Source organism: Neoarius graeffei, chromosome 12, assembly GCF_027579695.1.
Source record: "Neoarius graeffei isolate fNeoGra1 chromosome 12, fNeoGra1.pri, whole genome shotgun sequence".
In the NCBI taxonomy this organism is placed as follows: Eukaryota; Metazoa; Chordata; class Actinopteri; order Siluriformes; family Ariidae; genus Neoarius; species Neoarius graeffei.
Window position 1 is genome coordinate 20,100,431 of NC_083580.1, and position 18,484 is coordinate 20,118,914.

General features: G+C 44.0%; 1 protein-coding gene across 2 annotated transcripts in view; it reads left to right on the forward strand.

Moving 5' to 3' along the window:
• The first annotated feature begins 1,651 nt into the window (after positions 1–1,651).
• The window catches only part of st6galnac6 (ST6 (alpha-N-acetyl-neuraminyl-2,3-beta-galactosyl-1,3)-N-acetylgalactosaminide alpha-2,6-sialyltransferase 6), a 53,815-nt gene continuing 36,982 nt past the window's right edge, over positions 1,652–18,484 (forward strand). For both annotated transcript variants that reach the window (XM_060935634.1, XM_060935635.1), the window contains exon 1: positions 1,652–1,725. The gene's annotated coding sequence lies outside the window, so the exon portion shown is untranslated. The remainder of the gene's footprint in view (positions 1,726–18,484) is intronic.

The following is an 18,484-nucleotide window of genomic DNA, read 5'->3' on the forward strand; positions in this document are numbered from 1 at the left end:
CCCCACAGGATTTTAATCTCCATATTCAATATTAAAGAAAGAATCATTGAAAAGGCATATGACTCGATGATAATCTATCAGCTGAAGGACTTGGTGAGTTCTGAACCTGACAGCTGCTGGAAAACAAAATATTTAACATAGGCTCCTAATGTTGATTATAAAACGTATTTATTAGGATCAGGCTTGTAGTACTCGAGTCTGACTCATGCCCTAATTTTAAGGACTCGTGACTCAACTCGGACTCGTGCATTAACTGCATTTGGATTCGTAAATTGAAGACGAAGACTTGGATTTTTTTCTTTATTTTTTGTAACATGCCGTAATAATTTGGTATAAGATAGTTATAGCAACCCTAATTTTTGTACTTATTTCGTGCAAGATTGTCACACCTGCGCATTTTGGCGCATGCATCCTCCGGACAGTGCGTGTGCCAAGCGGACTCTCATGTGCATGCCATAAACGACTCGCAACTGCACAGGATTAAGGTGCAATCAACACGCCTATATAAAAACTGTGAAAACGCACTTACTTTGCAAAGTATTGAGTTGTGTTGCTGACACATTACCAAGCCTTATTTGCTTGTTTGGATTCCTGATTTCCTGTTTCCCATCTTTGATTCTGTCGAGTCTACGATAGCCTGTTTGTGCCTAGCTTGACCTATTGCCTGTTTCACTGTTTTACGATTTCTGGATTGTGTACCTGTCTTCACTTGTATTAATAAACACAGCTTCTGCACTTACATCTGTCTCCCAACCATCTCTGACAGAATACTTCGCGCTCCCTGACAAAGAGAAGCACATTCACCTGTTTATACATCATGTTCAGGAACAAACTAATGTTAATGTCGCTGAAACAGCCACCGTCAAATGGTGCGGTTGGAGTCTTGTTCTTGGACTCGACTCGAAATTTTCTTTTATGACTTGGACTTGGGGGGGCACGGTGGTGTAGTGGTTAGCGCTGTCGCCTCACAGCAAGAAGGTCTGGGTTCGAGCCCCGTGGCCGGCGAGGGCCTTTCTGTGCGGAGTTTGCATGTTCTCCCCGTGTCCGCGTGGGTTTCCTCCGGGTGCTCCGGGTTCCCCCACAGTCCAAAGACATGCAGGTTAGGTTAAATTGACCGTAGGTGTGAATGTGAGTGTGAATGGTTGTCTGTGTCTATGTGTCAGCCCTGTGATGACCTGGCGACTTGTCCAGGGTGTACCCTGTCTTTCACCCGTAGTCAGCTGGGATAGGCTCCAGCTTGCCTGCGACCCTGTAGAACAGGATAAAGCGGCTACAGATAATGAGATGAGATGAGACTTGGACTTGACTCAGACTTGAACACTGGGGACTCGAGACTGGACTCGGACTCGAGGTTTAGTGACTCGACTACAGCACTGGATGGACAACAAGATTTTTGGTTCATTTCATGCTTTAGCCCTTTAAAAACCTGAACTGAGCAGGTTTTGGAAATGATTTTAATATGAACAACTATTCCCTTCTTTGTCAAACAAATCAGGAGACATCCTGTATCTCTTCTGCCAGTTCTCGGAGAAAACTGACATGCTTCTGTCCAGCGTCCCTGTCCTGTCGTCCCCACGCTGATGACGCAAGCTGAGCCACGCCCCTATTCCCTAACCCCTCCCCCCGGTCTCTCCGCCTCACCCTGCCATCCTCTGAACGTCAGACAGTAAATGCGCACGAAACAGCGACGTTGCGCCAAATATCGAGCAAAAAACCGCTATACCGGTGAGTGTGAAAATATGAGAGTATCGTTACCATGTTGTCCTATTTGACAGATACATTTGCTGATGCCGAAGCTGAATGGCTTGGTTGTGACGTCAGGATCTTAGGATTTGTGTTTATCAAAGTGTTATTCTTCTGTTTTTACATCATCGCACTGACCGCTTCATCAGGATTTCGGTGGCCTGTAGATTTAAGCTAAGAGGAGAAGCGGAGGATGAGCTCTTTTTTTCTTTCTTTTTTTAATGCATGATTATCTATTTTTTAAATGATTTATAACCGCGTCACCGATACCGTTCCATTCTCCCGTCCTGTCTGCCTGGAGAAAAGGCCGTTAATTCCTTACACTTTTACGCCTCATACTAATGCTAGTGGTGGTGATGGTGATGATATCTAACCTCTGACTTTATGCTAATAAAAGTTATTTTTATCATATATGATAGTAAAATGGTTATGATGTAAAAGAAGAATTGCTGATTAACATATTGCTTCTACGATGAAGGAGAAGAATTTGTATTTCGGAACATATTTGTTTGCACAATATTATATTATTTTTTATTATTGTTGTTAGTGTATTACTAAGTATTAGCATGGTTATTGTGTCTTTATGAACAGATTATTATTTTATTAAGTATGAATAACAACAGTTCAAGCATCGTTCCTTAGTATAAAAACAAGATTTTATCATGTTTATTTGCAAATTATGTCCTGCTTTATTTTGTTTTGTTTTCCATTGTAACCCTATATTTTGGGTTATTGGGTCTGTTTATATACTGTACCTTTGAGCCAGTTTGTCCATGAATCTAGCTACAAAACTGGAAAACATATAAACACATCACAGGCACATTTCAGATGAAAAGGAAAAGAGTTATGTATTTCTGGATTTGATTTTATTTCCTGCTCATACATGCTGGTGGCTTTTTTTCCCTTCTGAATTGGCTTTGGCATGTGCCGAGTACTGTTTGTTTGTTTGTTTGTTTGTTTGTTTGTTTGTTTGTTTGCCTTCTGAATTAAAATTCAGTATTGGTTTTTGCATGTGCCTAGTACTGTTTTTTTTCTTTCTTTTTTTGTCTTTTGAATTAAAATTCAGTATTGGTTTTGGCATGTGCCTAATACTGTTTGTTTGTTTGTTTGTTTGTTTGTTTGTTTGTTTGTTTTTTGCCTTCTGAATAAAAATTTAGTGTTGGTTTTTGCATGTGCCTAGTACTGTTTGTTTGTTTGTTTGTTTGTTTGTTTGTTTGTTTGTTTGTTTGTTTGTTTGTTTGCCTTCTGAATTAAAATTCAGTATTGGCTTTGGCATGTACCCAGTACTGTTTATTTGTTTCTTTGTTTGTTGCCTTCTGAATTAAAATTCAGAATTGGTATTGGCATGTGCCTAGTACTGTTTTGCCGCTTTTCCACTACAAACGCGGCTGAGCCGTGCCATGCTGAGTCGAGCTGAGTCGAGCTGAGCGGGGCTGTTGGAGTTGCATTTCGACTACAACCGCGCTGAACCGTGCTGGCTGGAAGTGGGTGGACACATTGGGTGGAGTTAGCGAAAGTGGGTGGACGTCACGTGATGTCGTTAAGCAGCGCAAACAGTGACATCAGTGACAGTGGCGGAACAAGTCAGAGCCGGGCCGGGGGCGGGGCAAATGACCGGGCCCTTTATTAAAGCTTATCATAACATCATTTTAGGCTACAAAATGTCCGCAACTGCGGTGTTTACCAATTTCAACACTACCGGGTGCAACTGTGTTATTTAGTACATCAAATCCTTCAAACGAACATGTAACTCAGAAACAAAAAACATTAGGATACTGTACATGGCTCATAATAAAACATCAATAGCCTATACTGCGCACATTATTTGAAGGGCATACGAATGAGCGCTCAGAGGTTGCAACGGTGACAGGAAGAGTCAGAAATAAAAGGAGGGCGGTGCAAACCTCACTGAATGCACTGTGTTTACCAGTTTCAACACTACGGGGTGCAACTATGTTATTTTGTACATTAAGTCCCTCAAACGAACATGTAACTCAGAAACAAAAAAACATTAGGCGACATACTGTACATGGCTCATAATAAAACATCAATAGCCTACTGCGCGCATTATTTGAAGGGCATACGACGAGCCTTGCGCTCCGCGAACTCGTCCACGATGCTCTGTATGTCACTGATTCAGTGATCTTTTAAGCAGTAGTCTCACGACCCGAATAGTAAACAATAAACATGGAGGACATGGTGTCGTTAGTGTTGCTGGTCTTGGTGCTGTGGCTTGTTGTCACCGACAACGCCAACAGATACTGGCAAGAGCGTATAGATGAGGTGAGGCGCATAAGGCTTCAGAAATTCTCGTAATTCGTAATTATTATTCTTCCGGGTTTACGGTGTTTACAGATCCCAGCGCGCTCGCGGGGCGTGTGTGGGCATGTGAGGACACGCCTCCTCACCAATCAGTGCACAGGGGAGTGTCTGCTCACGCCCCCAGCCTCACTCGGCACGGTTTGGCTCGCTTCAGCCCCACTCCAAAACGGTGCGAGTTTTAGGGGCTAAGCAGGGCTGAAGCGAGCTGAGTCGTGCTGGTTTTTGGTAGTCGAAACGCGAGCCGTGTCGGGCTGAAGTGAGCTGAAGTGAGCTGAAGCGAGCTGAAGTGAGCTGAAAAAGGGTAGTGGAAAAGGGCCATATGTTTGTTTGTTTGTTTGTGTGTTTGTGTGTTTGTTTGTTTGTTTTTTGCCTTCTGAATTAAAATTCAGTATTGGTTTTGGCATGTGCCTAGTACTTTGTTTGTTTGTTTGTTTGTTTGTTTGTTTGTTTGTTTGTTTGTTTGTTTGTTTGTTTGTTTGTTTGTTTTTGTCTTCTGAATTAAAATCCAGCATTGGCTTTGGCATGTGCCTAGTACTTTTTTTTTTAATGTAAGTGATTCAAGGGCCTGATGGAGCCATCATACTAGATGAAAAGCGATCCATGTGTCAGTAACCTGCCAAAGACACACAAACTACAAATATGGACACTCAGAACCACAAGCCCCAAGATCCACAGCGCCCTCTGTCACCAGGGTATTGAGGTTTTTCACCCACGTGACCAAGTCATGTGAGGCTGCCATTTTGGACGTCACGGCTCGAATCAGTTTGAATGCGAGGAAGGCGACAAACGAAAAACATAAAAGAAAAAGGAGCGAGATGCAGAAAACACCTTCACTATCCAGCGACGTAGGGCATTTACAGGGCGAGCAGAGGGAGAGGTATTTGCAAAAATTGAGGTTAGCAGGCTTAGAGAACGACGTTTACCTGCTTCCACCAGGATTGTTCACTGATGTACGGAAATACACGAAGCCCTCGTCTTTACCTGACTTCGGCCCACATGATCTGTATACCTGTGTCGTTAAAAACCCATCGCCATACACAGGTATTGATCTGAAAGCGTATAAGAGTTTGGATGCCTACAAATATTTTGTGTCAGGCTGGGTAACATGCCTACATCAGTGGGTCGTCCCTGGAGCCGGTGGTCGCCATCTTATTACAGCTAAGGTTTGTTCACATTTTCATTTACTTTCGGTCCTCAGGATAAACAAAATGTTATTAAATGTCATTGAAATAACTTCTTAGTCTGTTGAGACATGGCCCGTTATAAATTTGCTGTTACCAGGCAATGACCAAGAACTGTATTATTAGGGTCGGTGTCTGTGTTGTAGCAGTGTACTAGCAGCTAGCTGTTAGCACTAGCTAATGTCAACAACATAGCTAGTATGTTACTGTAGCAATGTTTACGTTCAGTCATTTGGATGACTACTAAAACCTTTCAGTCTCAAGTTTTTCCTTTACTGTATTTACTAGTTTACTGTAATTATGATCCGGCAGCTATTTACACCGGATCCAGTGTAAATAGCTGCCGGAGCATGCTCCGGCTTGCTCCCCCTCAAATTAAGCAGCGCGCTCCGGGAGCAAGCCGGAGCGCGCTGCTTAATTTGAGGGGGAGCAAGCCGGAGCGCGCTGCTTAATTTGAGGGGGAGCAAGCCGGAGCGTGCTCCGGCAGCTATTTACACTGGATCCGGTGTCTGTAACACGTTTTTTTTTCAAGCTGGTTCTCCCTCTCTGTCTGCAGCGTTAGTATGTAGCTTGACCTTCAAAATGGCGGACACCGGGGCGTCACGTGACCCTGTGACGTCAGGTGAAAAACCTCAATAAATCACAGCTGACACACATCTCCCTAACTAGCTCTTCCTCTATTTAAGCCACTCTCAAACACCACTCCAATGCAAAGTATCGTTCTGTTTCATCCAGTCCATACCAAGCCTTGCTGTTCTCTATCTGCCACTCAATTTTCTGACCTTTGCTAGTCCTATTTCATTTACACTCTTTGTCGCATCTATTCTCCATTGTTTGCCAATCGCCCGCCCCGCTTGCTTCCTGACTTCGCGTCTAGTTTATCGTTTTGGTATTGTCAACAGTCTGCTTCCCTGCTCTCCTCTGCATTAAAATGGCACAGTTCATCTGTGGAGCTGTCCACCCACTACAGGACATTTACAACACCCGGGTCACAAAACGGGCACAGAGCATCATCAGGGACCAAACACACCCACAACACAGACTATTCACACTCCTACCATCTGGGAGATGCTACAGGAGTGTGAAAGCAAGGACTACTAGACTGACAGTTTTTACCCCCAGGCCATCAGGCTTTTGAGCCACGGATTATAATCACCATCTACCTCTATATTTCCATCAGGCTTTTGAACCACGGATTATAATCACCATCTACCTCTATATAATTTGCAATCTTGCATAAGACATTGCACATTGCACATATTGTTTGATTGCCTTTTTTTTAAATGTTATCTTCATTTATTTTCATTCTACTTTTATATTTTGCATTCCATATGCACTTTATATTTTATATTTCGTATTTTATATATATTTCTTTTTATATTAGTAAGCATAGTTTGGTCGGGCAGTTGCAGAATAAGAATTTCATTACCCAATAATAAACCGCTGTGTCTGTTATTGTGCATATGACAATAAACATCTTGAATCTTGAATTTACATCCGTAAGTGCCTGCATTCTGACAGGATATTTTGCCACCGTGGACGTAGCGGAAGAGGCGAAGCAGACTGCTTTGAACGCTCAGGGACGCTTATTGGGAGAACATCAACAGATGCTAGTGGATCTCAACACCCCTATGATGCAACTAGCAACCGTGATGTCGCAGGCCCTCCTACCGCACCCTGAGCCTCTTCCCAGCTCTACACTACAACTTCCTGCACCCGAGAAGTTTGCCATAAATGCTCTCGACTGTAAGGGTTTCTTGCTTCAATGCTCCATATATTTCGCTACCATGCCAAACCTCTCTGATAAACATAAGATCACCAAATTCCTTTCTTTCCTCACTGGCAAAGCTCTAAAGTGCAGTGTAGAACAAAAACCAGGAACAAGCCACTTCTTATGAATAATTCCTCTCTATGTTTGAGTTTTCAGCCATGAACCGGAGAGTATCGAAATTGGTGAAAGTCTGCTCTCCATTTCACAAGGTCCTCGAAGCGTGGCAGAATATGCTCTCGACTTCAGAACACTAGTAGCAGCCAGTGGATGGAACGAACCTGCTTTGAAAGCCATCTTTCGTCAAGGTCTACGTCCCGCAATTCTAGTGAACTAGCTTGCTGGGACGAACAACTCATGCTGGACTCTCTTATTGATTTAGCCATTCGACTCGATCATTTGTTGGCACACCGCCTCTCCATTCAGGAAAGCTCTAAGCCTATCACAACTTCTGAGGACAGTTCGCCCATGGAGGTCTCATGCACCTGGCTGTCCTGCTCTGAGCATGAAAGAAGGGTGGGGTGCTTCTACTCCGGGAGCTCCAAGCATCAGCTCAACCAATGTCCCATTTGTCCATCCTGTACAGCTCCAGCAGAAGGTTCTACACGTACTGAGAGTCCGGGGAGAAAATTTAATTCCAAGTCTTTTAAAGTGTCAGTATTACTGAAGCTGACCGACTCCACACACATCCTGTGTATTTTTATCGATTCGGGGCCGAGGGGAACTTCATCAGCCGCTCTATCGTGCAGAAATTCAACCTGCCCACGGTCCCCCCTAATGCACTCAGCATTAGGACCATCAACGGGGGACCAGTAGGAGATGGCTTCGTCACTTCATGGCCCACGCCACTCCACATCCAAGTGGGCATTCTGCATTCTGAACACGTCTCGCTTTATGTCACTAATACTGTAAGTCACAATCTTATTCTCAGCTATCCATGGTTGCAGCGTCACATTCCCTTGATTTCATGGCAGAACAAGGAAATTCTTCAATGGTCTCCAACTTGTTTTCAGAACTGTATCTCTCATCTCCAAGTCAGACTTTCATCCACTACTGTGGAGAGTCCTCAACCTGACTCCCTGGATGGCGTTCCAGAGTATTACATGGACCTGCAGGAGGTCTTTAGCAAGGGAAAGGCATGCAGGCTACCACCACATCAGCCCTATGACTGCACTGTTGACCTACTGCCAGGCATATCACCACAACGGGGGCATATCTACACCCTGTCCCAGAAGGAATACACCGCCATGGAGGAGTACATCCAAGAGACCCTTAAGCAAGGATACATCCGCCCATCCAAATCTCCCACTTCTGCAGGCTTCTTTTTCATGGAGAAACAAGGCGGTGGACTCTGACCATGTACTGATTATAGTGGTTTGAACCAGGTATCTGTAAAATACCCTTACCGTCTTCCACTAGTTCCTGCAGCACTAGAACAACTTGGATTAGCTACAATCTTTTCCAAGTTGGATCTCCGCAGTGCATATAACTTGATCAGGATCAAAAAGGGCGATGAATGGAAGACCACCTTCAGCACGACCACTGGCCATTTTGAGTACCGGGTGATGCCGTATGGTCTTTCTTCGGTGCCTAGTGTGTTCCAGTGCTTCATCAACGATGTGCTACGGGACATGCTAGGTAGATATGCCATTGCATACGTTGATGGCATCCCCAGATGAAGAAAGTCGCAAGAAACACATCAGAATTGTCCTGAACCACCTACTAGAAATTCACCTCTGCGTCAAAGCCGAGACATGTGAGTTTCATCAGGTTTGAATCTCCTTCCTAGGATATATTCTAAGTGCCAAAGGAGTTAGCATGGACTCCTCCAAGGTCTCTGCGGTTGCATCCTGGCCCACACCTACTTCTGTAAGAGAGCTTCAGCATTTTTTGGGGTTCGCGAATTTCTATCGCCGGTTCATCAGGGGCTTCAGCACTATAGCTACCTCCTTAACGACTTTGCCGAAGAAGGGACCAAAGCGCCTCCAGTGGAACCCCAAGGCCGAGAAAGCATTTCAGCGTCTCAAGCAGGCCTTCAAATCTACTCCGGTCCTCCAGCATCCAGATCCCACTAAACCATTTACAGTAGAAGTGGATGCATCTGACATGGGAGTAGGTGCTATTCTGTCTCAGCGGTTTGGTGAGAAACAGAGACTACATCCCATAGCTTTCTTCTCAAAAAAACTTTCTTCTGCAGAGAGGAACTACGATGTTGACAACAGGGAACTGCTTGCCATTAAGCTAGCTCTCGAAGAGTGGCAGTATTGGCTCGAAGGGTCTACTCACCCTTTTATCATTCTCACGGACCACAAGAATCTGGAATACCTCAAGAAAGCCAAGAGGCTAAACCCTCGCCAGGCCAGGTGGGCACTGTTCTTCACGAGGTTCAACTTCACCATTTCATTCCGCCCTGGCTCCAAGAACACCAAGGCCAATGCTCTATCTCCCAGTTTTGGTTCCATGTACCAAGATTCTTTAAACCACCCCATTCTTCCAACTCAATGTTTCATACAATCCATCACCTGGGACCTGGACTGAGAGATAAGGAAAGCTCAACCACAAATTCTTCCAAATAACCTCCCACCTGGTCTAACTCTACATGCCCAAGCGATTTTGAGGTCAACTAATCACATGGGCCCATTCATCACCCACCACAGGTCATCCTGACAGTCATCGCACCCATCTAATGCTAAAGAATAAGTATTGGTGGGAAAACATACTTACTGAAATTAACCAGTTCATAGCTTCTTGTTCTACGTATGCTCAGGCTAAAGTTCCTAGAACCCCTCCCACTGGCAAATTGTGCCCCATCCCCGTTCCTCAGAGACCCTGGTCCCATATAGCCATTGACTTAATCACAGACCTCCCTCAGAAGAGAACACTACCATTATGGTAACCGTTGACTGCTTCTTGAAGGCTCTTAAGCTCATCCCCTTACCAGGCATCCCAACATCATCTCAGACAGCAGAACTCCTCTTCCAGTATGTGTTTAGGTACTATGGTATCCTAGAGGATATAGTCAGCGACCGGGGCTCACAATTCATCTATCACTTCTGGACCTGCTTTATGGAGAGGTTAGGGGTCACAGTGAGTCTTACATCAGGCTACCACCCACGATCCAATGGACAGGTTGAGAGAGTCAACCAGGAAATCGGCTGCTTCCTGAGAATCTTCTGTATGCACAACCAGGGGGACTGGGCACGCCTTCTCCCATGGGCTGAGTATGCACAAAACTCCCTCAGACACTCTGGAACACAATTAACACTATTTCAGTGCATACTCGGCTATAAACCACCCCTGTTCCCCTGAGATGATGCACCAAGCCAAGTACAGGCCATGGAGGATTGGTTCACATGCAGCCAAATGATGTGGGAGAAGGTTCACCAACGTCTCGAAACAATCAATGCTAAGTATAAAGAATATGTGGACAAACACAGAGGAGAAAATCCAGACTTTTCCCCTGGCGACAGAGTATGGGTGGCCACTAGAAACCTTAGAGAGCCCAACACCTGCAGAAAGCTTCAGCCATGCTACATTGGGCCATTCAAGGTATTACAGCACATTAACAAAGTTTCCTATCGCCTAGAACTCCCCCCTCACAGCAGATTATCCCCCACGTTTCATGTCTCCAACCTTAAACCTGCTATCCTGGGCCCTCTTGCTGAAAACACTCCAGTCCAAGAACACCCTGAACACCTTTCTAGAGGGGGAACCCATCTACCAGGTAAATAAGATCCTCGACTCCAGACATAGAAGAGGACAGGTAGAATACCTGGTAGATTGGGAAGGTTATGGACCAGAAGAACAAAGCTGGGTTCCTGCCAAAGACATCCTAGACCCTCTCCTCAAGTAAGAATTCCATGCCCAACATCCACACAAACCAGCACCTTGAGGTAGGGGGCGGCCTCGAAAAACTTCAACTCCCAGAGGGAGCTCCTCGGGGGGGCTCTGTCAGTAAACCTGCCAAAGACACACAAACTACAAACATGGACACTCAGAACTACAAGCCCCAAGATCCACAGCACCCTCTGTCATCAGAGTATTAATCATAGCTGACTCTCATCTCCCTAACTAGCTCTTCCCCTACTTAAGCTACTCTCAAACACCACTCCAATGCGAAGTATCGTTCTGTTTCATCCAGTCCATACCAAGCCTTGCTATTCTCTATCTGCCTCTCGATTTTTTTTTTACCTTTTGCTAGCCCTATTTCGTTTATGCTTTTTGCCTCATCTATTCTGCATTGTTTGCCGATTGCCCAACCCTCACTTGCTTCCTGACTTCGCTTCTAGTCTATCATTTTGGCATTGTCGACAGTCTGCTTCCCTGCTCTTCTCTGCATATACAGTGGAGCAAAAAAGTATTTAGTCAGCCACCAGTTGTGCAAGTTCTCCCACTTAAAAAGACGAGAGAGGCCTGTAATTTTCATCATAGGTACACTTCAACTATGAGAGACAGAATGGGGGGAAAGAATCCAGGAAATCACATTGTAGGATTTTTAATGAATTAATTGGTAAATTCCTCGGTAAAATAAGTATTTGGTCACCTACAAACAAGCAAGATTTCTGGCTCTCACAGACCTGTAACAACTTCTTTAAGAGGCTCCTCTGTCCTCCAGTCGTTACCTGTATTAATGGCACCTGTTTGAACTCGTTATCAGTATAAAAGACACCTGTCCACAACCTCAAACAGTCAAACTCCAAACTCCACTATGGCCAAGACCAAAGAGCTGTCAAAGGACACCAGAAACAAAATTGTAGACCTGCACCAGGCTGGGAAGACTGAATCTGCAGTAGGTAAGCAGCTTGGTGTGAAGAAATCAACTGTGGGAGCAATTATTAGAAAATGGAAGACATACAAGACCACTGATAATCTCCCTCGATCTGGGGCTCCACGCAAGATCTCACCCTGGGGGGTCAAAATGATCACAAGAACGGTGAGCAAAAATCCCAGAACCACACGGGGGGACCTAGTGAATGACCTGCAGACAGCTGGGACCAAAGTAACAAAGGCTACCATCAGTAACACACTACGCCGCCAGGGACTCAAATCCTGCAGTGCCAGACGTGTCCCCCTGCTTAAGCCAGTACATGTCCAGGCCCGTCTGAAGTTTGCTAGAGAGCATTTGGATGATCCACAAGAGGATTGGGAGAATGTCATATGGTCAGATGAAACCAAAATAGAACTTTTTGGTAAAAACTCAACTTGTCGTGTTTGGAGGAGAAAGAATGCTGAGTTGCATCCAAAGAACACCATACCTACTGTGAAGCATGGGGGTGGAAACATCATGCTTTGGGGCTGTTTTTCTGCAAAGGGACCAGGACAACTGATCCGTGTAAAGGAAAGAATGAATATGGCCATGTATCGTGAGATTTTGAGTGAAAACCTTCTTCCATCAGCAAGGGCATTGAAGATGAAACGTGGCTGGGTCTTTCAGCATGCCAGTGATCCCAAACACACCGCCCGGGCAACGAAGGAGTGGCTTCGTAAGAAGCATTTCAAGGTCCTGGAGTGGCCTAGCCAGTCTCCAGATCTCAACCCCATAGAAAATCTTTGGAGGGAGTTGAAAGTCCGTGTTGCCCAGCGACAGCCCCAAAACATCACTGCTCTAGAGGAGATCTGCATGGAGGAATGGGCCAAAATACCAGCAACAGTGTGTGAAAACCTTGTGAAGACTTACAGAAAACGTTTGACCTCTGTCATTGCCAACAAAGGGTATATAACAAAGTATTGAGATGAACTTTTGTTATCGACCAAATACTTATTTTCCACCATAATTTGCAAATAAATTCTTTAAAAATCAGACAATGTGATTTTCTGGATTTTTTTTCCTCATTTTGTCTCTCATAGTTGAAGTGTACCTATGATGAAAATTACAGGCCTCTCTCTTCTTTTTAAGTGGGAGAACTTGCACAATTGGTGACTGACTAAATACTTTTTTACCCCACTGTACATCCATAAGTGCCTGCATTCTGACACCATGGCACAAGGGACATTACTATCACATCACAAATAAGCAATAATGACTAATTAATTTAAGTCCAAAAAATATGTATTGACATGTAATTTACTTTGACAACACTTTCTAATCTTATCCATCAATCAAGCATCCTTGCAATCCTGGTACTCATTTTTTGTACATCCATTTTCATATAATTAGTATGTTATTCATAAAATGTCCACGTGTAAATAAAAATGAATACCATTATGCTAAATGGTCGTCATAAATGAATTTGAGTTTTCATTTTAAGGCAAAATGGCCATGCATAATTTGGAAGTTGATAGACTTGCAGTACAAAACAGGTACATTTTCATTAGAAGTAAGCATCCAGTGGAAAAGGCACATTTGATCGACTTGATTTGGCAGACACTTGAGGCTTTCTAAATCATACACTGTTAAAAAAAAAAAGTAGGTTTTATTTCACAATTATTTGTTGAAAGTGAAGTGAATATCAGTGAATAATAACTATTCATGGAGCCTGAGGCGGATAATTGTTTTAGTATAAATACACAGGTGATTATTTTTAAAAACCATGTTAAAAAAAATTATTTCAAACTTCAAAAGCGGCCTGCAAATGTAATAAAGGCATGGCGCAGACTTGTATGACTTATCTACACCGAGTCACATACTTTGTTTTGAAATCGATAAAATAAATCACAATTCCACTTTACCTTTGAATAGATTTAGACCAAACTTCACAGCATCTTTAGTGCTTTTAGGAACAGCAATTTCTTTCCTAATGTGTAATTCTTCCTCACTTACAGTGACGAAGCAATCAGTCGGCATTTTGCCGAGTCGCTCGAGGTGATTATCGAGAAATAGTCCATATTTTTCAACCAACCAGCATGCACGATTTCCTGTAATCACCTGCATATTTATACAAAAGTAATTTACTGGTAACCTGGGTTGCCAGTGCAGTAGTGTAAAATTTACTGGAAACAACAGTAATGTCGGGGCGGCACGGTGGTGTAGTGGTTAGCGCTGTCGCCTCACAGCAAGAAGGTCCGGGTTCGAGCCCCGTGGCCGGCAAGGGCCTTTCTGTGTGGAGTTTGCATGTTCTCCCCGTGTCTGCATGGGTTTCCTCCGGGTGCTCCGGTTTCCCCCACAGTCATGCAGACTGTGCAGGTTAGGTTAACTGGTGACTCTAAATTGACCGTAGGTGTGAGTGTGAATGGTTGTCTGTGTCTATGTGTCAGCCCTGTGATGACCTGGCGACTTGTCCAGGGTGTACCCTGCCTTTCGCCCGTAGTCAGCTGGGATAGGCTCCAGCTTGCCTGCGACCCTGTAGAACAGGATAAAGCGGCTAGAGATAATGAGATGAGAACAGTAATATCTTGCATAATATGAAGGAACATGTAATCCGGCACATTTGTTGATGCAGGATGCAACTGAGCTGGGGTAGGTTTCCCGATAACGTTGCCCTTTAGGGCTAAAGAGTGAGTTGAGAGACCCTTCAGCAATGAACGTTGTCTCTGGATTTAGTTTTCCCGAACTCACTCGTAAGAAGGAGTCTAAAGAGCAACAGGACGAAGAGCTTCTTTACAATGCGCGTCCCCGATATCGGCATTAGTAGTTGCTAAGTCCGGTCAACAAGGTCACATGGCGTTTGTTTTTTACCAAAAAACAATGAGATATAAAGTGTTTAAAATATGTTAATATATTGTGTCATCATTAAAAATTACATATATAATGTGGTAATTAATGATTGAAAGTATTTCACATTTTTGTGCAATATTTTTTATTCCAAGCATATTTTTAAATTAAATGAATAAATGTTCACACAAAAGAATGAGGAAATAATAAACTAAATAATTAAGTAAATGTGTTCCCTGTGCCCGCTCATTTCACTGTTACTCAAACATGCAGTCAGGATTATTTCAACCGTTATCCACAATACCAAGCTAGCAACGTTCTTCCTTATAATGTGCGCATGCGAGAGAGAGAGAAAGAGGTTTTGATCTGTTTCTACCCAAGGAGGTTGAATTGACCTCTTATATACTTCCTTAGGTAGAGACAGATCAAAACCTCTCTCGTGCACACACACAAAAAGTTACAGGTTCAGAAATGTGCCTCGTTTATGAGGCATTCAGTAATCACTCGCCTAATGGAGTTAAGAGGCGAGGTGGCCAAGTGGTTAGAGCGCTTGACCGCCAAGCGAACGGGGTCCGGTTCGAGCCTTGCCTCGGACGGTGATCTGGGGCTCGCCTCCTGTCCACCCAGCAGTGAATGGGGACCTGGTGGAAACACTGGGAAAGTTAAAGGCGGTGAGGAAAAGAACTGGCCACCCTACCTCACCATGCCGACGGCCTAGACAGAGTGTGCTCTCTAACAGGCACTCCCCAACGTACGTACCGTACGAAAACGTATATGGGACTCTTTGACTTTTTTGAATGGAGTTAAATTTGATTAAAAATATGACGATATCAATGTGACATTCAAATATCCATACGTAATTCCATAACATATTGAAATATATTCATAATGTTTTGCGTATATTTATTTAATAATTAACTCTATGTCCTTGCCATGTACAAGAAAAATTATTGAGCACCAGCAGCAGATTCAACACCAGTCTCCCCCGCTGACTGTGAGAGTCCCTCAGGGGCGCATATGCAGTCTGTGTATTCAGCTGTGAGCGAGTCGCTCTTTGTTTTGAACAAGTGGTCTGGGTCTCATGTAAATTCCGAGCAAACTAAGGACTACTTTGGCTACAATGTTGTTCGGGAAAACCACGTTAGCTTGACGATGGATTTTAAGAGGTAATTTAAGACTCTCTTGGCCTTAAGAGGCTTTCGGGAAACCCACCCCTGAAGGTTAAGGGTCTTACTCAAGGATCCACCCATGGCAATGTGTCAGTGCTGGGATTTGAACATGTGATTATTATCTGAATTGTAATTGAAAGGCTTAACCACTTCTGATCTTTCAGTGGAGTTAATTCAGTGATAGATGTGGTTGATTCAGTGCAAGCTGGTTGCATTAGTTGTGGTGGCTCAGTGGTTAAGGCTTTGTGCTGTGATCAGTAAGTCGTGTGTTCAAATCCCTACTCCAGAGCAATTTTGAACAAACAACTTCACTGAAGGTTAAGGGTTATCTTGCATCAGTGAAATAAGTAAACATACTCTATTATGTGCTATTTTATATGATGTAAAGTATTACATTAACTGTCATATTTTCCCAGTTGCCAGTAAATTCCTGTTAAAATTCACTGCATTTCATTATGTAGTTTAAATGTACTGAAATAATTTAGCATTGTGGCAGTGCAGATCTTCAGATTCTATTTTTCAGACAGTAGCTAAGTTAAATCTGTAGAACTCCTGCGCAATAATTGCTTCAAGCTAGACTATGGTATCATTTACAGTTGTGGTCAGAAGTTTACATACAGTTACATGAATGTCATGGCAGTAGTTGGGCTTTCAGCAATTTCTTTGAACTGTTCTTTTTCTGTGGCAGAATGTACAGCATACGGCCTTAATAAAAAAAAAACACTAGAATTTGGTGCACAAGTTTTAATTTTCTTTGGGTTTTCTGAAATCAACACAGGGTCAAAATTATACATATAGGGTCAAAAATATACATACAGCACACCTAAGATTTGGATAAAATATTAGGTCGCTTCGCAAGATTCACCTTGATACAAGCTTCTGGCAGAATTCTGGTTGGATATTTCATGACTCGTCGTGGTAGAATTGGTAGAGTTCAATTAAATTTTTTTTCTTGGCATGGACTTGACTCAGAAGCACGGTCCATATATTTTCAATAGGGTTGAAGTCCGGACTTGTTTTAAGCTTAATATTAACCTGATTTATACTCCACAACCAGCTCTGATGCGTGTTTGGGTTCACTGTCCTGTTGTAAGTCCCGTCGTGTTCAAGTTTCTGATGGTTTATGCTGAAGAATTCTGAGGTAGTCCTCCTTCTTCATTATTCCATCCACTTTGTGCAATGAACCAGTTCCACTGGCAGCAAAACAGCCCCAGAGCATGATGATTCTACCACCACCACCAGTTGGTACAGTGTCCCTCTGTACATGGTGGTCATTGTGGCCAAAGAACTCAATCTTTGTCTCATCTGACCATACAGCTATCCTCCAGAAGGCTTTTTCTTTGTCCATGTGGTCAGCTTCAAACTTTAGTTAAGCTTGAAGGTGTCAATTTTGGAGCAGGGGGTTATTTCTTGGATAGCAGCCTCTTAGTTCATGGTTATCTGAACTGTAGACAGTGATCCATCAGCTTCCAGTTCATGGCAGGGCTGTGCCATGGTGGTTCCCAGGTTGTTCCTGACCATCCAAACCAATTTCCTTTCAGCTGAGGGTGACAGTTTGGGTTTTCTTGAAGCAAAGTGGCTTGGAAAAGTGACTACACCTCACAATAACTTGGATACAGTTGTTTGAACTGATCTTGGAATTTGCAGTTGTTTAGAAATGGCTCCAAGAGGGGTTGGTCATGTGATCCGGATCAAGATGGACGCTTGAGACTTTTCTCCGCTCCAGGCTTCAAATAAATCCATGACTTTCTCCAAGTAAACTCAACATCATCAGCCAAATTGTACTCTAGAGATGCCTAGACCGCAGCGCAACAAGGACTTTCCTATTTTTTCATCATCGGGTTCTGTTGTTAAGAAGAAAACTGCTCAACAAGTGGCCTCACGTGTCCTGAGTGAGGCTAAGCAAGGTGATGCTCACACCTCGGAGCTAATGCTAACTGGCCAAGCAACTATGGAGCAGATCTTAGCTGAAATAAAGTCTGTGGCCTCCCGGGTGAATGACATGGATGAATCAGTTGGCACTCGCCTGGATATTATTGACGGTGCACTGAATGAAATAAAAGTATCTGTTACCTCTGTGGAGAGCTCTTTATCGGCTCTCTCTAATCGAGTGATGAACCTGGAAAAGCGCTTGGAAGAGGTCGAGGAGAGGGTCTCCGCTACAGAGGACAGCCACAGTGCTCACAACACCTGCATAGCCGCCATGGAAAAAACAGTGGAGCAGCTGCAGCTGAAAATTGACGATTTAGAAAACCGTAGCCGACGTAAAAACCTGAAAATGATCAACCTCCCAGAGAAAACGGAGGGCAACATCCCTCTTGCAGACTTTCTCCAGACAACATTACCGACTTTAGTTGGCCTGCCTGCTGACTATCCCCCGCTGGAGATTGAGCGCGCCCACCGAGCCCTGGCTCCGGCTCCAGATAAGCCCCCGAGAAGCGTCTTGGTCCAGTTTCTACGATATTCCCAAAGAGAGGCTGTGCTCAGAGCTGCGATGAAGAAACGCAACATCCACCATGGCGGCTCCCAGCTACGGTTCTACCCTGACCTGTCCGCGGAGGTCCTGCGAAGGCGGCGAAAGTTTGACACCATGGGGAAAGCGCTGGGTCATCATAATAAATACCGTGGATTTGCCTACCCAGCGTGCCTCCGGTGTCTCCATGAAGGGCAAATTCGCCTTTTTGATACCCCTGAGTCTGTGGCTGCATTT